Here is a 26,552-nt window from a genome sequence, read left to right on the forward strand (position 1 = left end):
TCTAGAATTCTCCACTAAGGGAAACAATTTTATCCTGTCCACCCTATCCCTTCCCCTCATAATTTTGTACACCTCAATTACATCACCCCTCAGCCTTCTTTGTTCCAAGAAAAATAACCCCAACCTATCCAATCTCTCCTCGAAGTGTCACTTTTCTAGCCCTGGCAACATTCTTGTAAACCTCCTCTGCACTCTCTCCAGGGCAATAACGTCCTTTCTGTACTGTGGCAACCAGAACTGCACACAATATTCCAGTTGTGGCCTCACCAGTGTTTTATACGATTCTAACATTATATCCTTACTTTTATACTCTATACCTCTGCCAATAAAGGAGAGCATTTTAAATCTGATTTTATGGAGCAAAACAAGAATCATCCTATTTACAAGTATCATATTTTGTATCTCAACTAAGTGCGAAATGCAAAATTGTTCCTATCTCCCAATGCTGCTCAGGCTTATTGCTGGAAGCATTTATTAGAGTCGAGCAGTTTACAATAAATATGAGCCCAAGTCTAATTGTCATCAAGTACAACATTGATATACTCTGATCATGTGTTAAGACATGATGAGGTTTAATTGAATGACTAGTACATTGGTAACATTTGAAGAAAGCTAGTGATAGTAACTTTAAACAGAAGACATCTGATTTGGTTGTAATGGACCATGAATTCATTATCAAGTAGAAAATCGAGCTCTCATAAATGTGAAGAAAAAGTACTATTCGCTGCGCTGTTTGTAATACTCCAGTAATTTACCAATTACGTGTTCATGATTTTTTTATGATTGAAGATGTGCATTTTTGGGTATTTGATTATATGTTCAAAGATTTACTTTGTATATTTTCTACATTGATGCCTGAGTATCGCAATATGCTGTTCTTTTATTTAATGCCATTGCTAGATTATTTATCGTGATCATTATATATGTGTATTATTGTGTAATAGATAATGCTGCACCACATATCAATTTAATTTGCATTCAGCATCACATCTGAAGGTCATTTCAACCTGTAATAATGAACTGAAATGCAGTTGGCCCAATGGGTTATCTCTGTAATATTGCTGCAGTAATTACTGATGTCTGCTTTGTATTAACTTGCAAGTACAGCCTAGTGGGTGGTACCAAATTGAAACAAGCTCAAGCCAATTAAATTAGGCATGTCTTCTCGTCCTGAGGAAGATGGGTGGTTTATGAAAGCTATGGAGTACTCATTAACAAAGCGTAATACATTATTAGTTACACATGAGTGCGGGTAGAAATTAGTATGCGGATCGCACATTTTCCAGATCTAAAATGGGTGCTGTGAAGTCAAATTCTTCAGTTTGACATTCCGCACTGTGCATGTGCTGGACCTTCATAGTTGTCTCCTGGTGGTCATCTGAAACTACTGCAGGCACATTTAAATATGTTAATCAGTGTCCAGCACCTGAACTGGAGACTCTTTTATGAAACTGGTATCTATGTGCCCCTGAAATGTTACTTCCTTAACCCATCCTGTGAATCATGGCTTGAACAATCAGGTAGGGTCTTGTTTTCTTCATTATCTATTGAGGTGCTCCCCTGAGTTGATTCCCCAGTAGCTACAGCTTGGGAAGTGGAAGGCTGTTGAATTTCCCCTGAGGGCACTTTATGTGACTTTGATGGGCAGCTTCAACAAGCTCTGATCCTTGAGGACCAGCTGCAGACTGCTGGACCTTATCTTTGACTCGGGATGTCTGGGCCAGCTGTCCTGCGCCAAAATGGGCTCCTCGGGTCACATGCAAGAAGAGAATGCATGTGTAATAATAGACTCTCAAAGCTGCAATGCATGCTCTATAAGCTGGAAGATTCTGGACCTGAGAGCCAAAGTGACAGCAGTCTGAATTCCCATTAAAGTTGTCAGCTGGCCATTTGTTCCAAGGCAGTTTTGATGTCATGTGAAAAACCCAAGTCCAAGCTGGATTCCTCCAAGCTTTCCAACATTATGCATAAACTTTCTGGCTGATAGGACATTGTTCATGGACGGTCACTGTGAATTGTTGTTAGTCATATTTATGTATGATAGGCTTTCAGTGACTTAATGTGTATCCTTTCCCTCTAATGAGTTGCTTTCTGGATGTCATAACCCCTTGCTGGATGTCATAACCCCTTGCTGCTCCTCGGTGTCTTCTCCAATGGTGTCGTCTCTTCTTCAGTGCTGCTCTCTTCTCGCTGAAGGCTGTGCAGTTCCTCAACTTGGATAAAAGAAAGGACAAGCATCAGCATTTGGCCCAAAGATGTGCAGGTTAGGTGGATAGGCCATGATAAATTGCCCTTAGTGTCCAAAATTGCCCTTAGTATTGGGTGGGGTTAATGGGTTATGGGGATCGAGTGGAGGTGTTGACCTTGGGTAGGGTGCTATTTCCAAGAGCCGGTGCAGACTCGATGGGCCGAATGGCCTCCTTCTGCACTGTAAATTCTATGATCCATGAGCAAGCAAAGACAGATGAACTGCTTCTGAAAGCCTCAACATTTAGTTATGAGGGTGATATTTGAGTGGGAAGTGAATGAGGGAACGATAGTTCAGCCTCACCAGATGCCACACATCTTGTCCTGTCCCCTGCCTGTCTGATGCCTATGGCCTCTCTTTCAAGAGAGGATAACACATCAATGAACTGCAGTGCTCTTCCTGAGGTTGCCTGTACCCTGTTGTTGTGTAGAAGCTTGCCCTGATAGATAGAAAGTGCATCAATGTTTGAGCCGTGAGAATTTTTGAAGACATACATTTCAGGATGGAATACTGATGACGCTATGTGAAAGATTGTAGAGGTGCAAGAGGGTGAAGGAAGTAACAGTGAGGGGAGGAGTAATAATAATCACTTATTGTCGCAAGTAGGCTTCAATGAAGTTACTATTGACATATAGCTCTGCAGTAAGTGGAATATGCTGCAGTAATTCCAGGAAAGTCAGGTTAACTGTAAAAGAGAGGCCTTGTAAGTGCTCAGATAACAATTAGTGCAAGGCTAAGCAGAGAGTGATGAGAGATGTGGGTTAGGCTCATCTATGTTGGCCTATTGAGGTCATTAAATTTTAACTTGCAATGCAACCCATATCCTGGGGGATGGTACTGGGGTAGGGTATGATGATTCTGGCACTGATCTGTTCCACCACTGCCCACTTAAGCTAGACATCTGGTAATAGAAAGTGTCCATTGTCCAGCTGTCCTCTAACACTAATTCCTCCAATGCATCTTCAGAAAATTGGGTGTCCTTATGGCTTTTCCTGTGCTGTATATTGCTCACAATCTTCAGTTACTTTACCTGTAGTCAAAGTTCACCTTGCTAGTTCAGACTGCCTCTCGAAGAGGCCACCTCATTATGTTCCAAGTATAAGACCATAAGACATAGGAGCGGAAGTAAGGCCATTCGGCCCATGGAGTCCACTCCACCATTCAATCATGGTTGATTTCAACTCCATTTACCCGCTCTCCCCCCATAGCCCTTAATTCCTCAAGAAATCAAGAATTTATCAATTTCTGTCTTAAAGACACTCAATGTCCCGGCCTCCACCGCCCTCTGTGGCAATGGATTCCACAGACCTACCACTCTCTGGCTGAAGAAATTTCTCCTCATCTCTGTTCTAAAGTGACTCCCTTTTATTCTAAGGCTGTGCCCCCGCGTCCTAGTCTCCCCTGCTAATGGAAACAACTTCCCTACATCCATCCTATCCAAGCCATTCATTATCTTGTAAGTTTCTATTAGATCTCCCCTCAACCTCCTAAACTCCAATGAATATAATCCCACGATCCTCAGACGTTCATCGTATGTTAGGCCTACCATTCCTGGGATCATCCGTGTGAATCTCCGCTGGACCCGCTCCAGTGCCAGTATGTCCTTCCTGAGGTGTGGGGCCCAAAATTGCTCACAGTATTCTAAATGGGGCCTAACTAGTGCTTTATAAAGCCTCAGAAGTACATCCCTGCTTTTATATTCCAAGCCTCTTGAGATAAATGACAACATTACATTTGCTTTCTTAATTACGGACTCAACCTGCAAGTTTACCTTTAGAGAATCCTGGACTAGGACTCCCAAGTCCCTTTGCACTTTAGCATTATGAATTTTGTCACCGTTTAGAACCTTTAGCTTGCATTGTGAGCTGGCAACCAACAAATATTTAAATAGATCAGAGGGACCAATTTTGGGCCCTAGTTGTCTGAACATGGCTGGAAATTAGTTTAAAGCAATTTCTACCCTCTATTGTTCTGAAAGGACAATTCCCTGAGAAAGGGCCCTTACTTGTATCGACTGGGCATGGAAATGAAAACTATACGCACTTTTTTAATGCATTACGATCATGTTCATTTATAATCTCATTTATTCCTGGGGTTTTTTTTCCCCCTCCTTTGGACTACATTACACAATTTGTATTTTGTGTGCAAAATCTTGAGCAACTGATTTTTTTTTTCTTTCTGGTATTTCCCCAATAATAACAACGCTGAGACTTGTACCAATCCAGCATTTCTCATTCAACAATTGCCAATTAGGATCATTGTCATTTTTTTGGATAATCTGGTGTTTTGCTGTTACCTTGTTGATGAATGGATGCAAATTGCCACGCTTGTTGCAAATCTTAAACCTCATAAATGCAAAATTTAGATTTGGATGATCCAATTGCAGAATGAGGTTCCGGAACTCTGCTTCCAACTATCTAAGTAAATAGTTTCCCAATGTCTGGGAAAATGTGCCACTTGTCATTTTAATCCCCAAAAGGATATATAGATTTATCATGGCCTTAATGGCAGAGGATTTTTTTTTTGTTAAATATATTTATTCAAATTTTCAACGATTTTCAACAAAACACTCCAAACAGAAAAAGGAATAAAACACAAAACAAGCAAAAATTATACATGGGATTTCCAACAAAATACAATAACCCCCCTTTAACAAATAAACATGCCAGTAAGGAAAACGCCCCACTCTAATCTAAACAAAAAAGAAAAACCTCCAGTGCCGTGCACGTCCAGAACATATGGGTGTGATTTGCTGGGCTCCCCGAGCACCTCTCACACCTGTCCTCCACCCCAAAAAACCTACTCATCCTCGCCCCCGTCATATGCGCCCTATGAACAACTTTGAACTGTATTAGGCTGAGCCTGGCGCAAGAGGAGGAGGAATTACCCCTACTCGGGGCATCAGCCCACAGATCCTCATCCATCTCCTCCCCGAGCTCCTCCTCGCACTTGCCCTTTAACTCCTCCACCGAAGCCTCCTCCACTTCCTGCAGTTCCTGATAGATCGTCGAGACCTTGCCTTCTCCAACCCATACGCTTGAAATCACCCTGTCCTGAATCCTTCTTGCTGGGAGCAGCAGAAATTCCCTCACCTGCCGTCTCACAAACACCCTCACTTGCATGTACCTAAACGCATTCCCAGGAGGTAACCCAAGTTTCTCCTCTGGCGCACCTAGGCTCGCAAAAGACCCATCGATGAATAGGTCCCCCATTCTTTTAATCCCTGCCCAATGCCAGCTCAGAAAACCCCCATCCATCCTACCCGGAACGAACCTGTGGTTCTCTCGTATTGGGGACCAGACCGAGGCTCCCACCTCGCCCCTATGTCGCCTCCACTGCCCCCAGATCTTCAGGGACGCCGCCACCACTGGACTCGTGGTGTACCTTGTCGGCGGGAGCGGCAACGGTGCCGTCACCAGCGCCCCCAGACTTGTACCCACACAAGACGCCACCTCTAGCCTTTCCACGCCGCCCCCTCTCCCTCAATTACCCACTTACGGATCATCGCCACATTAGCTGCCCAATAATAGCCACATAGATTCGGCAGCGCCAGCCCCCCTCTGTCCCTGCTACACTCCAAAAACACCCTCTTCACCCTCGGGGTCTTATTCGCCCATACGCATCCCATAATGCTCCTGCTTACCCGTTTAAAGAAAGCCTTGGGGATTAGGATGGGCAGGCACTGGAACACAAACAGGAACCTCGGGAGGACCATCATCTTGACCGACTGCACCCTACCCGCCAGGGAGAGTGGCAGCATCTCTTGAAATCCTCTGTTCCACCAATCGTGCGAAATTGAGCTTATGCAGGGCCCCCCAGTTCCTAGCTACCTGGATCCCCAGGTATCGAAAGCTCCTCTCCGCCCTCTTCAGCGGTAGCTCGTCTATCCCCCTTCCCTGGTCCCCCGCATGCACCACAAAGAACTCACTCTTCCCCACGTTGAGCTTATAACCCGAAAAGTCCCCAAGGATCCGCATAACCTCCCCCCCCCCCCCCCCCCCCACTGGGTCGGTAACATATAACACAGGTCATCAGCATATAACGGCACCCGGTGTTCCTTCCCCCCCCCCCGGGACCAATCCCCTCCAGTTCCTAGACTCCCTCAGTAGCATGGCCAGCGGCTCAGTTGCCAGTGCAAACAACAAGGGGGATAAGGGACACCCCTGCCTCGTCCCGCGGTACAACCTAAAGTACTCCGACCTCCGCCGGTTCGTAGCCACACTCACCACTGGGGCCCTGTATGACAGCCTGACCCACCTTATGAGCCCTTCCCCGAACCCAAACCTCCTAAGCACTTCCCAGAGATACTCCCACTCCACCCGATCGAAGGCCTTCTCCGCATCCATGGCCGCCACTACCTCCGCTTCCCCCTCCACCGAGGGCATCATGATCACATTTAAGAGCCTCCGCACATTCGTGTTTAACTGCCTGCCCCTCACAAACCCCTTCTGGTCCTCATGGATCACCCCCGGTACACAGTCCTCAATCCTCGTAGCCAGAACCTTCGCCAATAACTTAGCGTCTACATTGAGGAGCGAAATCGACCTATACGATCCACATTGCAATTGATACTTATCCCACTTCAAAATCAGCAAGATCAGTGCCCGGGACATTGTCGGGGGCAGGGTCCCCTCCTCCCTCGCCTCATTAAAAGTTCTCACCAGCAACGGGCCCAGTAGGTCCACATACTTTCTGTAAAATTCAACCGGGAACCCGTCCGGTCCCAGAGCCTTCCCCGCCTGCATGCTCCCCTATCCCGTAACCAGCTCCTCCAGCCCAATCGGCGCCCCCAAACCAGCCACCTGCTCCTCCTCCACCCTCGGGAACCTCAGTTGATCCAAGAATCGGCGTACCCCCTCCCCCCCCCCCCCTTCCCGGGGCTCACACCTATACAGATCCCTATAAAAGTCCCTAAATACCTTGTTTATTCTCACTGCACTCCGCACCATATTCCCCCCTATATCTATAATTCCACCAATTTCTCTCGCTGCCTCCCTCTTACGAAGCTGATGTGCCAGCATCCGGCTCGCCTTCTCCCCATACTCATATACCGGCCCCTGCATTTTCCTCCACTGCGCCTCTGCTTTTCCCGTGGTCAATAGATCAAATTCCATTTGGAGGTTTCGTCTCTCCCTAAGCAGCCCCTCCTCGGGGGCCTCTGCATAGCTCCTCTCCACCCTTAATATCTCCCCCACCAATCTCTCCCTCACCCTCATCTCTCTCTTCTGCCTATGGGCCCTAATGGAAATTAGCTCTCCCCTAACCACCTTCAAAGCTTCCCAGACTACCCCCACCTGCACCTCCCCATTAATGTTGGCCTCCATGCATCTTTGAATACACCCCGGATCCGCCCACACACTACCTCATCTGCCAACAGTCCCACATCGAGGCGCCATAACGGGCGCTGGTCCCTCTCCTCCCCCAACTCCAGCTCCACCCAATGCGGGGCATGGTCTGAGATGGCTATAGCCGAATATTCCGTTCCCTCCACTTTCGGGATTAGTGCCCTACTCAATATAAAGAAATATATCCGGGAATAGGCTTTATGGACGTGGGAGAAAAAAGAAAATTCTCTGGCCACCGGCCTGGCATTCCTCAACGGATCAACTCAGGTCCATAAACCCCCTGAGTACCTTGGCCGCAGCCGGCCTCTTACCCGTCCTGGATCTGGAACGGTCCAGTGCTGGGTCCAGCACCGTGTTGAAGTGTCCCCCCCACCCCCATTATCAAGCTCCCTGCCTCCAGATTCGGGATCCGACTCAACATACGTTTCATAAATCCGGCATCATCCCAATTCGGAGCATAAACGTTAACAGTACCACCCGCGTCCCCTGCAACCCACCACTCACCTTCACGTATCGACCTCCATTATCCGCCACAATATTCATCGCCTCAAACGACACCCGCTTCCACACCAGTATCGCAACCCCTCTATTCTTCGCATCCAGCCATGAGTGAAAGACCTGCCCTACCCATCCCTTTCTCAACCTGACCTGATCTGCCACCTTCAAGTGAGTCTCCTGAAGCATGAGCACGTCTGCCTTCAGTCCCTTCAAGTGCGCGAACACCCGGGCCCTCTTGACCGGCCCATTCAGGCCCCTCACATTCCATGTTATCAGCCGGATCAGGGGGCTACTCGCCCCCACCCCCTGCCGACTAGCCATCCCGTTTTTAGGCCAGCCAAGTGCTCGCACCTCCCGCACCCTCCAGTCCCCCAGGCGGCGGACCCCCGCCCCGACTCCCTCTTATACCTCTAGCTCCCCCTTGGCCAATGCAGCAGCAACTCCGTTGTCTTCTCTCCCCCCCCCCCCCCCCCCCCCCCCCCCCCCCCCCCAGCCAGACCACCGTCCAGCCATTCTGCTCCCCCCATTTCGCTCCCGTAAGTCAGCTGACTCCTGCTGACCCCGGCCACTCCCGCCATTCCAATGACCCCCGAGTGTGGGAATCCCCCTGCCGATCAATATGCGCTCTCCTCCAGCACCGCCCTTCCACCCAGTCCCCGCCCCTCCCTTCCTTAGCGCGGGAAAAAGCCCGCGCTTTCCCTCCGAGCCGGCCCAGCCCCTCATGGCGCAGCTCCTTTTTCTGCAACCCCGACCCCGGGCCTCCAACCCCCCGTTCATCAACGGGGACCTGCCCCTACAGTACCGGCGCCCCCACACTCACACAGCCACCACATCATATCCACTCACCCCTTCCCATGTCCCCCCTTCCCATGTCCCCCCTTCCCATGTCCCCCCTTCCCATGTCCCCCCTTCCCATGTCCCCCCTTCCCATGTCCCCCCTTCCCAACCCGAAACCAGAAGAAGAACACCCCCACAATACAATAAACACCCCCCTCACAACAAACCCTCAGTTCGAATCCAACTTTTCAGTCCGAATAAAGGTCCATGCCTCATCTGGTGTCTCAAAATAGTGGTGACGGTCCTGAAACTTAACCCACAATCGCGCTGGCTGCAGCATTCTAAACTTCACCCCCTCCGATGGAGAACTGCCATGGCCCGTTTAAAACCAGCCCTCTTCTTGGCCACCTCCGCACTCCAGTCCTGGTAGATACGGATCTCCGTATTCTCCCACCTGCTACTCCGTTCTTTCTTCTCCCATCTCAGAACGCACTCCCTGTCCATAAAGCGGGGGAACCTCACCACCACAGCCCTTTGTGGCTTGTTGGCTTTGGGCCTCCTTGCCAGGACTCGATGAGCCCCATCCAGCTCCAGGGGCCTTGGGAATGCTCCCGCGCTCATCAGCGTGTTGAGCATTGTAACTACATATGTCACAGTGTCAGACCCCTCCACTCCTTCAGGGAGATCCAGAATCCGAAGATTCTTCCTCCTCGACCTGTTTTCCAGGTCCTCAAACTTCTCCTGCCACTTCTTGTGTAGCGCCTCCACTTTCACCGACAGGCCCAAAATCTCGTCCTCATTCTCTGAGGCCTTCTGCCGCACCTTTCGAATCACCGCCCCTTGGGCCTTTTGGGTTTTCACCAGCTTTTCTATCGACGCCTTCATTGGCGCCAGCATTTCTGCTCTCAGCTCCGCAAAGCAGTTTTTGAGGAACTCCTGCTGCTCCCGCGACCACTGCGCCCACGCTGCTTGATCTCCACCTGCCGCCATCTTGCTTTTCCTCCCCCGCTCTCTTTGCTGCTGCAAAACCACTTTTTTGATCGCTCTACTCCTGGTCCATTCCTTACCGTGCTGGGGGAACCTTACTATCACAATCCCACACTGGGAACCGTCGTACAAGTGCCGCTGGGGCTCCTCAAAAGGGCCCAAAAGTCCGTTCGTGGCGGGAGCTGCCGAACGTGCGATCTAGCTAAGCATGGCCGCAACCGGAAGTCCCTGGCAGAGGATTTTAAACAGTGTCTGTAAGGTTAAGATACATCAAACTCCTGAAATTAAGACATTGTGGTTGCAGTTAAAATGGGTGGTAATGCTTTCGGACGTTTGCTGAAACATGTGTTTTCTTTGTGCAGTTTTATTGTTTCATTTCAATTTAATCTTTTACTTAAACATATCGTTAGTCACCTTTCATTTTTTTGGGAAAACTTAGATGCAAGCATTAAAATTGATTGATGATCACCTTTTTAATATCTAATTTCACTCATCATGCCAATATTGTTTTCCAAGGCTACAGCTGCAGTTGAGTCGATAGGGGAACAGTGTCCATGAGACAAAGTGACTATTAAAAGACTGCTGTAGAAAACAATCATGAATTATCTCATTCAGTTTGTATGAACCCTGAGAAATCAATGAGGTGAAGTCAAGGATTGCTTTGTGATTTAATAAAGTGATTTTAAACCAAAGATGCATTAGGAGTGTTTCATATATATGCAAATTGATATCACTGATTTGTAACATTGGCAGTGGCGGAAGTGGGTGGCATGCTGCCGATGTAAAGTGGTAAGCCAAGTGGAGGAAGTCTGAATACTGTTGAACCTACTAGTGGTATTTTATTGTCCAGATCGACATCATGGACTGCATGGTTTTGCTTTATTAACTTAAAGAGCAGTGATATTATTTGCATTGACAATTTACACAGTAGTACCTTTTCTGAGTATATTTCTTTGTGAAATTGTATATCTGATTACTAACGTTGTGCTTTTGAGATCACTCTGGCAGAACCTCCCTGCAGTCATCAAACTTGACAACAGTTCAAATGGACATGAACAATATAGTTGTTGTTAAAGAAGTTATTAATCGCTCCCACATTGTAAAAGTGAGGGGTGGGGTAGGCAGGTTATGGTCATTCTAATCATTTTATTACCATGGGTGACTGTTTTTTACAAGAAGAACTCTTTCCCTTTTCATTTTTTTTCACCAAATTAGCTACCCATTAATGTCAACATTGTAGTGATCCTCGCCTGAGTATGTACAGAAGGGGCTGATGGGAAATGGAAGTACCACCAGGGGGCAGCACGGGGACATATAAGAGTGGCGCCGAAGGCCCGCCCTCGCTCACTTTGGCTGGAGAGACATTGGAGCAGACAGGAACGGAAGTTGAGCTCAGGGCTGCGAGTTTGGTCAGGCCTAGTTGCAGAGCATAGAAAAGCAGTATCTTTACAAGTGCTATTCTGTAAGTAAAAAACTAACAAAGTCATTTATTGTGGAGCACAATAAACCATCCTTCAACTGCTGAACAACTTCTAGCATTCATTTAAGAAACATAACATGGTACCAGGAGTGGCTTCTTTGAACAGAAAGAACCAACGCAACCAGCAAAAGCAACATGCCGGCCGCCCGACTGTGGAAGACTTTGCAGCCTCTCGACTCCAGACGACCTTCTGAAGCAATGGATCACACCCTACTTCCAGGGATGCTGAGAACTACAGGTAATTTAAATAGCAACTGAAAAATGTTTAAACAGCAGTTTCAGCTATACATGTCAGCTCTGGACTTAAATGCAGCCACCGATGACAGGAAAATTGGACTTTTACTCTCAACGGCAGGCCAGCAGGCGCTATACATCTATAACTCTTTTACTAATGCTGATACTGAAGATAAAACTAAGTATCAAGTGATAGTGGCAAAATTTGATGACCACTATAAATCATAATCCAATGAAATCATGGAACGTTTCACCCTGCGTAACAGATTCCAAAAAAACGGGGAGACTATCTCCCACTTTGTAACAGATCTGCGCTTGCTAGCACAAGGCTGCAACTATACTGATTTAACAAACTCAATCATCAGAGATCAATTAATCTATGGTCTTGCCGACGGAAATCTAAAAGAATCATTAATGCTGAAAAATGACTTAACACTGAAAACCACCATAGATAAATGCTTACTACAGGAGCAGAAAAAGCAACAGTTACTGGTGCTGTTTGACAAACAAAACATGGGGGAAACTCACCACGAGGCAGATGTGAGAATGGTAACCTCTCCTCACAGGCTCTCTCTTCCAGTCACCGGCCCGTCTGTGCATGCGCGCCATCCCGAAAGACGCGACCCCGGAAGTACTCAGTACGCGCATGCGCACTTCTCGCAATACCGGCCCCAGACTGAAAGACGCGCTGCGCAACATACGCATGACATCACGGACGTCATGATGTGTTATCGCTGTGGCTCCGCCCATTTAAAAGGGCAATGTCCTGCACAAGGAAAAAGGTGCAGAAAATGCTCTAAAATGAACCATTATGCCTCCCAATGTCAGTCCACAGCCAAATATTACTCCACAATGCAAAGGCATGGAGACTTTAAAGTACGCACAGTTGATGTAATGGACACCCGAAGAAAATTTCTCCGACCACGAAGAATTCCACTCCTGGGAGAACACGTATGGCATTGGAATCATAAACGCCACAGCGGAACCACAGGAGCTGACAACAAAGCCTCGACACGTGCATGCCATCGACTCCACAAGCGAATGGAGTGCTACAGTGCAAGTCAATGACTTCCCCATCACGTTCAAGCTGGACACGGGAGCGTCCGCAAACATGATGACGAGTGAAGATCTCGCATCCGTCCCAGGGACGCACGAGATGTTACCTGCCGCATGCAAGTTAACTGATTACAATGGAAACCAGATCACCTCAAAGGGATCCTGCCACCTACAAGTTGCCAACAAGACAGTCACAACAGGACTACGATTTGAAATTGTAGACGACAAAAGAACCTCAATGCTAGGTGCTCAAGCCTGCAAGGATTTGCGGCTAATTCAAAGGATCTTCGTGCACGCGGCTGACTCATCACGCATGGCCGATGACATACAGCCGCTACTCAGCGAGTATCCCGACGTCTTCTCTGGCATGGGTACGCTACCCTACAAATACAAAATCCTGCTCAAAAAGGATGCCATACCGGTTGTTCATGCCCCACGGAGGGTGCCGGCTCCATTGCGGGACAAGCTAAAAGCTGAACTCCAACGTCTCCAATCTCAAGGCATTATCTCATGAGTCACACAGCCAATGACTGGGTCAGCTCGCTGGTGTTTGTTAAGAAGCCGTCCGGTGAACTCAGGATCTGTTTAGATCCCAAGCATTTGAACAAGAACATTCGCAGGAATATTACCCTATCCCCAAGCGAGAGGAGATAACGAGTGAAATGGCACAAGCTCGCATATTTACCAAACTTGATGCCTCACAGGGCTTCTGGCAAATGCAGCTCGATGAGTCCAGCCGCCTGCTGTGCACCTTCAACACGCCATTTGGAAGGTACTGTTATAATCGGATGCCCTTCGGCATTATATCTGCATCCGAAATATTTCACAGAATAATGGAGCAGATGATAGAAGGCATTGAAGGCGTCCGTGTCTATGTGGATGACATCATAATATGGTCAACGACAGAGGAAGACCACATTGCGAGGTTGAAGCAAGTCTTCCAAAGAATCCACCACTTTGGACTGAAGCTCGACCGGGCCAAGTGCACCTTTGCATGGTCCTCTCTGACCTTCCTGGGTGACACAATATCAGAGCACGGGGTGAAGCTGGACTCTGAGAAGATTGCCGCAATTCAGAGCATGCAGAGACCACATGACAAGAAAGCGGTGCTCAGGTTCCTGGTGTTGCTCGTTCTGGGTGAGTGTGCTTAACACTCGATTTGGCTCTGTTTTGTTACTTAGCTCTGGAGTCGCCAGGTATCTTTAAGATACCGCCACAAGTTTCAAGGTCAAGTTCAAAGCAATAAAACCATACACCAATTAGTAAGTTCAAACAACTGAGTTTATTATAATACAATTATAATACTACCCATGCCCATGCTAAGATGATTAAACTATTCCTACCACTAAATAAACCAATACTTATCTTAAAGGGAACTGCCGGATCAGGGGACAAGGCCTTTTGCTCTGTACTGGTCCGCAGACTTCAGGTTGGTACGGTTTAAAAAGGGGTCAGGAGTGTCTATCTCTGGTAGCGATCGTTGTGAGACACTTACTTGCTGGCGGCTGCTATCCCAAACCTCTCCTTTCTCTCGGTCAAGGTCTTCTTCGGTAAAAGGCTGGTCGAGGGGCTGGTCCAGAGAGGAGGGCTGGTCAAGAAGAACAAACTAAGTTTGGGACCTGTCTTTTATAGGTCCTAGGGCTTCACGCCCTTTTGGGCGGACCCTTTACCTGCTGGGAATCGATTGGGTCTCTTCCCAATCGACTTGTTTGAATCCCCCCAATACTGAGGCTGTCTCTCGGCTACTGGGCGGCCTTCAGGTGCTTTGTTTTCGAACCCCACTGGTGCCAGGGTGTCTGGTTTCCCATACACTGTTGCAATCACTTCTCTATTTGTGTCCATTGTCCCTGGGATCGTTCCATTACTATGTTAACTATCCCGGAGATTGCCTCATTAGTATGCGGAATGTTCGTTTCGGTGCTGTCTGCTCTCTTAGCAGACAGAATACACATTGGCTTGGTGCAGCCTGCTTGTGCTGCAAACATTGTCCATTTTAACCTGCAAGCTTTGCGTTCCTCCATTTTGTATTGAGGGAATGGCCAACTTCGGTGGCTACACTGGGATTCATCAACTTCCTCGGCAAATTCACACCGAACCTAGCAGCACGGACGACGGCGTTAAGGAAAGTGATAAGGAAGGACACTGAGTTTGCCTGGACCCAACAGCACCAAGATGAATGGGATGATCTGAGACACCAATTGATGGCAGCTCCAACGCTCGCATTTTTTGACCCGGAAAACCTACAAAGATCTCAACCGATGCCAGTCAATATGGAATTGGTGCTGTGCTACTGCAACAGAATGACCAGTCGGACTGGGTCCCAGTGGCTTACGCTTCACGAGCGATGACCGCCACAGAGTGCAGGTACGCACAGATAGAGAAGGAGTGCCTAGGGCTGATCACAGGCGTGACCAAATTTCACCACTATGTGTACTGTGTCCCCACGATTCTCGTGGAAACTGATCATCGGCCGCTGGTAAACATCATCGACATAGATCTAAATGATATGACACCGCGCCTACAACGCGTGATGATGAAGTTGTGGAGGTACGACTTCACGCTGGTCTACACCCCTGGCAAGGACCTTGTAATAGCTGACACATTATCACGAGCCGTGGACGCTGACAACCCACCACTGGCTTCCATCAATGATGTGGAAGCTCATGCACAGTGATGCAAGGAGACACTCCCAGCAACGGACGAGAGGCTGCAGCAAATTCATCAGGCGACACAGGAGGACGCCACCCTCCTTCAAGTCATGCACAACCTTCAGGTCATGCACAACCTTCAGCATGGCTGGCCAAAAGGGTGGTGCCCACAGTTCCAAAACGTCAGGACTGAACTGTCCGTGGTGGATGGCATAATACTGCGGAATGACAGAATCGTCATCCCACTGGCGCTCCTGGCGGACATGCTCCGCAAGATTCACAAGGGGCACCTTGGTGCCGAAAAGTGCAAAAGGAGAGCGCGACAATCCGTTTACTGGCCAGGGATAAACGAGGACATAACAAACATGGTGCTCACCTGTGACACCTGTCAAAGACATCGACCGGCACAATGCAAGGAGCCACTGCAGCAGCATGAGATGGCCACGTCACCGTGGGACAAAGTTGGCATTGACTTGTTCCACGCCATGGGCCGCAACTATGTTCTGCTCATCGACTACTACTCCAACTTTCCGGAAGTACTGAAACTCCCGGATCTCACAGTGGCATCAGTCAGCAAGGCCTGCAAAGAAACCTTCTCCAGGCATGGCATCCCACGGACGGTCATGTCCGACAATGGTCCTTGCTTTGCCAGCTGGGAACGGATGGACTTCGCCAAGCACTACAACTTCAAGCATGTGACGTCGAGTCCACACTTTCCGCAATCGAATGGCAGGGTGGAGAAAGGTGTCCACATTATTAAACAACTAATCAGCAAGGCTGCGGACTCAAAGTCCGACATACACTGGCCCTCTTGTCATACCGTTCGTCACCTTTGAGCTCTGGACTATCACCGGCTCAAATGCTCTACAACAGAGATGTGCGGACAATATTGCAGTAAATGCCATTCTATAGTGTGACCTGAGTGGCAATCAGCGGCAGATTATTGACTTACCTACCCACCTACCCTTGTGTCCTAAAGCAGCTATCTCACCCGACCTCCGTGATTCAGGCCAAGTGAGACTCAGGCAGTGAAACACATCCCTGGCTCCAGCAGCAAAGTATAAAGGGAGGGAGTGTACAGTTCTGTGTTCTATGAAGGAGGACATGCCCCTTTTTTATTGGAGTGGGTGGGTGGGGGGGGGGGGGGGGGGGGGGGGTCGGACATCAGTAAGGCGGAGACGCGGGTCAGGGCAAGGGGTCGGGTTGGTTGCAGAGGGGAATCATTTGGTTGGGGGTGGAGTCAGTCGTGTTGAGTGTGAGGAATTCCGGGTGGGGGGTCTGTCCCGTGGGGAGTCGGGGATGTGAAGCGTGGCCCCCTACGGATTTGGTGTGGGTCTTTAAAATAGTTACGCTGAAGTTCGAAGTGCTTTTAATTCTTCTGACTCTTTCAGAGTAACTGAGTGTAACGCTGCAGAACCATCTGAAGTTAGTGATTTAAATTGCTTTGTGGCATGGTTCCCTGCCCAGGGCCAGTGGTGGCCAAAGAGAGAGCCTTTCATAAAAGGCCAGAATTAGTGGAACTGAGGGTACGATGGGAGGTGGGAAATATTGGAAAAGGTTACAAAGGTATAAAGAGCAATGCCATGAAGAGTTAAATAAAGCGAGGAGTAAAGAGTAAGAATGTCAAGTTTGAGTCATGTGACCAGGCATCAATGCATATCAGCAAGAATAGAAATAATAGGTGAGCAGCACTTGGTGCAGTAAGAATACAAGCATCAGAGCTTTGGACAGACTCGTTTACAGTGGGCTGAACATAAAAGCTGGCCAGGATTGCATTGAGGTAGTTGAAATAAAAACAGTTAAGTGCTGGAAAAAAATCAGCAGGGCTGGCAGTATCTGTGGAGAGAGAAAGAGAGAAACAGTTAACATTTTGAGTCCAATATGACTCAAGTGTTCCCGAGAGTCTTATTGGACTCAAAATGTTAATTCTGTTTCTCTCTCCACAGATCCTGCCAAACCTGAGTTTTGCCAGCGCTTTCTGTTTTTATTTCACGTCTCCAGCATCTGCAGTACTTTGCTTTTATTTTATTGAGGAAGCCAAATCTGGAATTGGCAAACGGTGAATGAGGTTTTCAGTCGCAATGAGAACATAAATGTTCTTTGTAATGGAGAGGTAAGACAATAAACATTCAGCGCAAAGTCAGAGAGGATGCTGAACTTGCAAATGGGTTGGAGAAACCTGAGTAAGTGGTCAGGACAGGAATGGAACCAGTGATGAGGATATGGAGCTGTTGGTATGGGATGACGATCGTTACTTTCTTGATATTTGCCGGGGGAAGTTGTGGCTCATTCACAATTGATGTCAAACAAGAAATCTGACAGTGGAGAGGTTGAGGGGGATTTAATGAAGAAGCAGAGCTGGATATCGTCAGCCTACATGTAGAAGCTGACCCCCCAAGTCTATGGATAATGTTGCCAAAGGACAGCATGTAGGTGAGGAAGCAAAATGAGACAGATCCTTGAGGAACTCCAGAGGTAATGGTACAAGGACTGAATGAGAAGGCATCACTTGGAGATACTCTGGCTATGAAGAGTTATGTAAGAGTGGAGCCATAAACTGTTCCACTGAGCTGGACACTGGAGAAGAGAAATTAGAGGTCGATGGAGTGGTCAACCATGTCACAAGTTGAGCAGCACGGTGGCACAGTGGTTAGCATTGTTGCCTCACAGTGCCGAGGTCCCAGGTTCGATCCTGGCCCTGGGTCACTGTCCATGTGGAGTTTACATATTCTCCCTGTGTTTGCGTGGGTTTTGCCCCCACAACCCAAAGATGTGTAGGGTAGGTGGATTGGCCACCGCTAAATTGCACCTTAATTCGAAAAAATGAATTGGGCACATAACATAGAACATACAGTGCAGAAGGAAGCCATTCAGCCCATCGTGTCTGCACCGACCCACTTCAGCCCTCACTTCCACACTGTCCCTGTAACCCAATAACCCCTCCTAACCTTTTTGGTCACTAAGGGCACTTTATCATGGCCAATTCACCAAACCCGTGCTAATATTAAAAACATGCCACAAGTTGCAAAGAACTCTTAAGGTACCATGGACACAGTTACAGTCAATGTCATTTGGTTAACACAGATTATGTTGATGTAGCAGAGGTGCAAACCTGATTTGAAAGATTCAAACAGAGAGTTAACGTAAAGATTGATATGAATTTAGTAGGCAACAGCACATTCAAAAACCTGAAAAGGGAGAGGAGTTTGGAATTGTTAGTTTGCCAGGACGTGGAAGTGACGGGGTTTTTTGATGAGTGGTGATGGCTGCAGTTTTGAAAGGAAATGTTTTGTATCTGAGGCATTATAAATATCAGCTAGCATGAGGGCCAGCAGTTTACTGAGAATGGGGTTGTGAGCAGAAGGTGGATCCCATGGACAAGATGAAATAAAATCAAGAAAATGGTTGCACCGATTGGGAGCAGGTCGCAGACAAATTCTGAGAAAAATATAGAAACAACAGAAATATCTGGAAGGCAAACAGAGAATAAAAGAGGGAGACAAAGAGCGAAAGGTGACCAAAGATGGAAAGTGAAAGAAATAATTCGAGAATGGAAGTCAAATATAAAGATGCAAACAGAAATATTATTTTCTAAATTTTGTTCTTGAGCAATATATAATGCCGCCTCCACTATAATACATCAATTATCAATGTATGACCTATTTAAGGGCAGCACGGTGGCCTAGTGGTTAGCACAACCGCCTCACGGCGCTGAGGTCCCAGGTTCGATCCCGGCTCTGGGTCACTGTCTGTGTGGAGTTTGCACATTCTCCCCGTGTCTGCGTGGGTTTCGCCCCCACAACCCTAAATGTGTAGAGTAGGTGGATCGGCCACGGTAAATTGCCCCTTAATTGGAAAAAATAATTGGGTAATCTAAAAAAAAATTTTTTAATGTATGATCTATTTAGAGACATAGGAATTAGGAGCAGAAGTAGGCAATTCAGCTCTTCGAGCCTGCTCCGCAATTCAATCAGATCATGGCTGTTCTCTTCCTGGTCACAGATCCACCTCCCCACCTGTTCCCCATATCCCTTTAACCCGTTTTTTAAATCAGAAATATATCTATCTATTTGGACAGTATAAACAATGTTACTGTATATTTTAATGTGTGTACCACTTCAACATATTAGACAAAACTTTCAAAATGAATGTTAAAACAAACTGACTTAATTCAGTATTTATTTAGAAATATATTTACATTAAAGCGCATTTTTAATTCTTTGTAAATTAAAAAAAAAAGATTTTCCACATCTCAGAAATCGTTTATCTAGCTGCTGTATTTTGAAGTATAAAATCGTTTAGTGTTACTTTATGACTGCAGAAATCAGCATAATGATTGGCAAGCCAGTGTAATTTTACAGTGGTATGGTTAATGGTTGGATATTATAGTAGCACATTGGTTCAGAGCTCCAGCAGGCAACACTTAGTCGAAAGATGCAGGTTCAAGCCTGTAATTGTGACCATGTGAGTTCACAATCACTACCTTGCTGCTGTTCAGTGACGAGGCACTGCCCCAGAGAAGGGCTGTGGGACATTTTCAACATCAAAACTGCTGCCATACATAAGAGATGGTTAAAGAGCAGAATTGCCAGAGGCCCTGAACTAAATCCCAGAGCCATGAAAGGAAAAGTACCCTTTACCTTTTGCAATTACGAATTAAATCCTGCTATACTGCTCTCTGGTGGTATAATTTAGCTTCAATGTTTGAATCTGTGCACTCAACTGCTTGGTAGGAATCTTAGTTGGATGCTTTTTTGTGTGCAGAAACACAAGGTGTTGGAAGCAGCAAGTGCTGGGCAGTAAAGTGGTGAACATAGTTTACAATGTGGATAGGTGGAATTGGTAGACTAAACAAGGATGTAAAATGCAGGAGAGGGATTGCATCCATCCTCAGCTCATACTGGTAGATAATTGGACAACATTTTAAAACTGCAATCTCTTTGTCATGCACAGATCAGCATAAATATAATACATTGATATATATTGGAAGTTGTAATTTACTGGGATTTTTGGCGTCAACTTGACTGAAACACGGTTACTATCATGTCATTATACATTCACTGTGGTAAGTGTTGATGTGCCATTAACTTGTATTAAATATTTACTTTGCAGCTAACATGGGCTTAAATATTTGTGTGACTTGATGTGAATGCAATTACACCTCATAACAAAATTGTGTTTCTTTTTGCCGGGTTGCACATTCAGGTTCATCAAATTTGTGGATTATTAACCAGAGATCAACCTGTGTCAAGGGTGTTAATCTCTTACTTTAAGAAATACAATACTGGAGATTTCAAAGAATTCTAGCAAATGTTAAATGAACCATCAAGAATCAACAAATTTGAAGGCAAAAAAGTCGCAGGAAAGACCATGAAGTGAATTATTTGAATGGTAAATGCTCAAAATCCTCCAAATGGTGAATTACTCATTTGATAGCACTGTCATAGAGTAGGTAAGTGAAGCCCAAAGGCTTCTTCGTTGAGAATCAGTAAATCAAAAAATATCAGCAAAGTTCCTTCATAGAACATAGAACAGTACAGCACAGATGCACAACGTTTTGTCAGCAATGGTGAAGCATGGACAGAGAGACCAAGGGTCATGGTTGTCTACACAGCTTTGCAGTGACATGGGGATATTCCAGAGAGCAGAAGCAAAGCATTAATTAATTAAAATGCCTGAAACTTTCTGATAATAGTTTCAAACTAATTCAGCATGGTTTGTTTAAGAGTTATGGCACATTGATTGTGTCCAAAATGTGCTTGCTTTCTACGTTCCACCCTAGTAGAGTGCGGGGTCCAAGGAATATACTGGGAAGTGTCAATTTTTGGTTATGCCCAGGCTAACTATAAATATAGATGATTATATAATTACAGTTATTGTACTGAAACTTGCAGAAGGCATATTGAATTTCCTAAAATAGCTGGCCCGCTTAATACTTTAAGTGCTGCCTGTCTAATTGATGGAAACAGTTATGGGCAATTGTAGGTTCATGAAATTCTGTCCAACACTTCAGTATTCAGTTAGCTTGAAGAAAGAGGATAGTTTAGATTTTGTTTTTTTGCTCTTAGTCAATAAATACAAATTATAACTATTATTCAAACTATAATTTGTTTTCTGTTGCTAACCAGGCTCCATTTATTTTAAAGTGTGCTATAAAGTGGAACCCACTTCAGGTTTTGCTGGTTTCTGATGAGCAGTTGGCCTGTTGTTTTGCGTAGAATAAATGATAGAGTGGGAGGATGTCAGAAGACATGAATGCTTTCAACTGTATTGGTGAATTAACTGTGGAAAATCATGAGGACCCTATAACAGTGGCACATTTTTAAAAATTGTTATGTAGCAGAGACCTGAATGACCCTTTGTTTTGAATGATATTAAGTGGGCAAATGCAGTGTGTTGAGCACATTATTATTTGTAGGTGGGCAGATTTACTTAGTTTTGCTGGTCCGTGTGACACATTAATGTGGGCAGGAAGAGAAGAATTCTTTTTCAGGAGTGGCATGGTGGCACAATGGTTAGCACTGCTGCCTCACAGCTCCAGGGACCCGGGTTCAATTCCGGCCTTGGATGACTTTCTGTGTGGAGTTTGCACTTTCTCCCCGTGTCTGTCTGGGTTTCCTCTGGGTGCCCTGATTTCCTCCCACGGTCCAAAGATGTGCATGTTAGGTGGACTGGCCATGCTAAATTGTCCCTTAGTGTCCAAACGGTTAGGTGGAGTTACGGGGTTAGGTTGAATGCAGGGGCTTAAGTAGGGTGCACTTTCCGAGAGCAGGCCAAATATCCTCTTTCTGCACTGTAAATTCTATGATTCTAGAGCAATGTTAAAAACACTGCTGTTGAGAAGATAATAATTGAATCTTCCAAGGAATAGCAATCACCATCAGATTGCCACTCTGCCCTATCTTGCACTGAGATGCATTCCTGACCCAGAATTCTGAACCAGGCCTCTTCAGAAAGGCTTACATAGAGCAGGAACATTAGGGGAGGCCAAACCACATGCCACGTTTTGTGGCACTAACTGCCGTATTGCGTTAGGTAGAGAGCTTAAAGGTCCCAAAACCATTTTGAGAAACTCCGGAGAGAAGATAAGTGTGTAAGATAAGTGGGTGAAGGGGGTAGGGTGCAGGTGAGTGAGTGAGGGGAAGGATGGCAGGTGGGTGGGTGTGAGATAGGGTAGGAAGTGGCGAGAGGATAGCGTGACAAGTGGGTGGGTGAGCGGCTAAGATGGATCGGGGTTGGGGGAGTAGGGCTATTGGGTGTAGTGTAGTTAGTTGGTCAGGGGTAGTTGGGTCAGGTTGGGTGATGCTCGAAGGGATATTTGGATGGTCGGGGTAGTTTGGGTAATAAAAGTTGGAGGGATAGATGGGGACAGGAGATGAGAAGAATTCTTTTTCAGGGGTGGCTTGGGCATGTGTAGTAGATGGGGTGTCCTGTGGGGAGTTGAGGTCTCAGCAACATAGTTACCCAGATGTAAAACTAACTTTAATCCTGCTAGCTTTTCCGGAGTGACTATCTTGCTAAGTGAGTCAAAACCATCTGAGGTTTCCGAATCTAACTCAAGAGATTTGGGCGGTACAAGGTGCAGGGTAATTGCCCATCAGCATTTACAAACTCCCCGTAGTCTGGGGTACCGAGACCCAGAGATCGGGAGTTCAGGACCAATATTCTACAAGGAATATAAAATCTACAAAGCAATACAATGCATTATTTGGCATCTGAGAATAAGCTAAGACTGTGCTTCAATTGGTAAACAGCTTATGGGATTTCATGACATTTTTAAAATTTCCTTATCTTACAACACTGTCAAGTCTTAACTATTTACTTGTGTAGCGTGGATTCAAAGTGTAAATTCATGGCGTGTAAGATAGTAAGAAAATATAGCAGTTTTTAAAAATTACAAAAATTACTCCACAGACTCTGGAGGATGTTATGAAATCAGTATTGCCTTGGAAAAGCTGGAAGGAGCTGCACCGAAGGGCTATGTTTTGGAGGAATTAAAGAGAAGCTGAAATTTAATAAAAGGCTGGCATTTTACTGGTGGATATAATTAGTTGTGTTGATGAACTGGAGGGCAGCCATGCCTAGTGTGGAGTTTTCTCAAGCAGTTTATGGAATTCTGTCCATAGGATATGTCAATTATACAATAAAATGTTAAGTGGGCTTTAAGCTGCTTGACAAGTTTAAATTCATCCTAAACTGAGAACAAAATGTTTCTTGGAATAATTAGTATTTTGGGTAGTATTTCCCCCCCCCTTTCCTTCCTGTACTGGGTCTTCCTGCCCAATACACTTTTGGTAACTATGAAGTTTGACAGGTGACCTGTTCCTGGATCTCTACCAATTTATTCTGAAATCACTGTGAGGGACAGTACAAGTGCAGCATGTCAAACAAGCATTGTACTCGTGACTTGGCAACAGATGAGAAGGCAGTTTCTATTGGGAATAATTATATTGGAGGATAACAAAATATCAAAATGGATAGTCATACTCCAGCCTTGAATCCTAGATAATACTTTGTATTTGTTTCATAAAACAGTCATTCTAAATGCTCTACATATAATTATGCTTAAAAAGTAGTGTCACCGTCCCATTCACCCTTGCTTTGTGCCTCACTGCTAGAGTGCCTCATCTCTTTTTTGTCCTGGTTCTGGTTTGATCCACCAACAGTCGCCCTTTGTTTGCTGGGCATACGGCATGGGTGAGCTGCAATTTAATTGTCCTCCATCACTGAACCCTTGTCCTATTGATAACCCATACAGCTAATACTTTCAATGCCTGCACTATTTGTTTTCTGCAGATTTTGTCCCCTTTGATTGTTTAACTTATCAGCAGCCTGGCCGCGGGTCACAAAATAACCAAGCCAAGGTGTAAAAGATAGTTCATCCAATCACCTTCATGTTTTTGGTAGCCATTCTTGTACATTCACCCTTTGTTTGTGTGCAGCCAACCCGTTGCTTTCATCATTGTCTTCCATCTTTTCAGTATGCAAGTTTATTTAGGGCGACCAGGTGTGCAGTTATTTTCATTAGCTTTTTCTTGTCTTTTTCGGAGGAATGAAGAGCTTGTGTAACCTTTTAAGTTTTTTGCCTACATGTTTGAATGCCTGCCTTCAAATACTTGAAACAGCCACCCTTCTCCCAGCACCCCTTTTTTTTTTGTAGTTTTGCACATATTTAGGCACAGTCACCTCATAGCCGTGAATCTCGATTCATGTTTGTAAAACAGAAATTGAAAAAAAAATTTTAAACATTTTGTCAAGACCTCGTGAACTGTAATTTGGGTTCTTCAGTTTTTGCATCGAGCTTTCACTTTTTAAAAATAAATTTAGTGTACCCAATTATTTTTTTCCAATTAAGGGGCAATTTAGCATAGCCAATCCACCTGGGCTGTGTAGGTGAAACCCACGCAGACACGGGGAGAATGTGCAAACTCCACAAAGACAGTGACCCAGGGCCGGGATTCGAACCCGGATCCTCCGCGCCCTAGGCAGCAATGCTAACCAATGTGCCACCGTGCTGCCCTGGGCTTTCACTTTCACACTCAGTTTTTGTTTAAATTCCCAGGAGATTTTCAGCATTTTCCTGCAGAAAGTTGGGGATGGGAGAAATGGATATTATCTTTTCCAGGAGAGAGTTGGGGAGAAAAATACATTTTTGCAAATTGCACATTTATTCATGATGTCTATATTTGATACTTTTTCTAGCTTTATCTCTTTGGTTGAATAGATAGTTTTATAGAGTGAGGCAGTGGCATTGTCCACTCCCAATGTAATTCACTGGGTACCCGGGTTTGAATCCCACCATGCCAAATGGTGTTTGAATTCAATAAAAACCTTGAATTAAAATCTATCATTGATTGTTGTAAATAAACCCATCTGGTTTGCTAATGTTCTTTCCGAAAGGAAATCTGCCATCCTTACCTGGTCTGTCCTACGTGTGACTCCAGGCCCACAGCAATGGGTTAACTCTTGAAAGCCCTCTGGAATGGCCTAGCAAGCCACACAGTTCAAGGGCTAGCAACGCCCGCATCCCATGAATGAATAGAAAAGAAATGTGGTGAATAGGTGTGGGGTGGGCCGAGAGACTATAATACAGATCATACCAGACACTATCTCAGTATCTAAACGAGAGTCACGCAAATCAGATCCTGCAGATTCTTTTCCACCATAAAGTTTGTGGTCGCAATGATGTCTGCTTTTCCCCTTTGGCATTCTTATTCACCTGCGGATTGAATCACAAAGACATGAAAGAACAGTTGGTCCATTCAGTTTGTGTCTCTGGTAGACGTACTCAAATTTTATCTCCATTATAGACAGCATTGCTGACTCCCTCACATGAAGGAGACATGTTCACAAAGAAAATACCATGATGGTGACCCACCGTCAGCCAATTGCAATGACTTCTTTGTGATTCCTCCTCAGTTGTGTTTCTAAAATACATTTAGTCACATGTGAATGTACATTTTGGTTTATATTTATCAATTCTCCTTCAAGTTTAAAATTTTAATCTTTATGGTGATAGCCTAATGATTGACTAACATTACCATCACAACATTTTGCGAAGATGATTGGGTGGGGAAGCTTTTTTCTGACATGTGCGTGTCAATATTTATAAATGTTTCAAAGACCATAAAATATTTTTACACAATTCCCGAACATAGTAAACAAAAATCTTAACATAAATATTGCTTTAATGGCATTGATATTTCACTGAAAAGGCACAGATGTAATTATTTTTTCCCAATTACTGGTGCAAGTTTGTCTGCAAATGGCATAATTTTATGGTTCATCACTCTCGTTCTTACAAGAGTCATTTTGTCTGACCTGAAAGTGTCTAAGTTGATTACTTTGCTCAGTTACTTAAATTTATTATGTTTATGACAGATTGTCAAGAAAGAGTCACTTAAAAAATGAGCAAAAGTTATAAACTGGATGCCATTGAGACTGGAGTTTGAGCATGCTGAGGAAACAATTTATGTTTAATTGAACCATCTTATTAGTTGCTGTCACTAATGTTCCGGCTATGAAAAAGTTGGCAGTAAAATATATTTACAAGTTTCCAAGTCAATTTGTGCAATCATGAAGTCAAGGTCTTGTTATGCCTGCGTATAAAATTGGAAATTGGTTTACGGGTTGCAACAATGTCACAATGAACTGGTACAGATTTTTTGTGAGTTTTTTTTTGACGTCCGTGCAGGGGTGATGATCACTGTCGGATGCAACTACTTTCATACGATTTGGATTGGGTGATATGTTTTTTAATTGTAAAAATAATGCCTTAT

At 45.5% G+C, this 26,552-nt stretch overlaps 1 protein-coding gene across 2 annotated transcripts in view; it reads left to right on the forward strand.

Annotated features, from left to right (window-relative positions):
- stx8 (syntaxin 8) overlaps positions 1–26,552 on the forward strand; it is a 180,361-nt gene that overhangs the window by 152,695 nt on the left and 1,114 nt on the right. The window lies entirely within an intron of this gene.

This window comes from Scyliorhinus canicula, chromosome 18 (assembly GCF_902713615.1).
Source record: "Scyliorhinus canicula chromosome 18, sScyCan1.1, whole genome shotgun sequence".
NCBI classification, from domain to species: domain Eukaryota; kingdom Metazoa; phylum Chordata; class Chondrichthyes; order Carcharhiniformes; family Scyliorhinidae; genus Scyliorhinus; species Scyliorhinus canicula.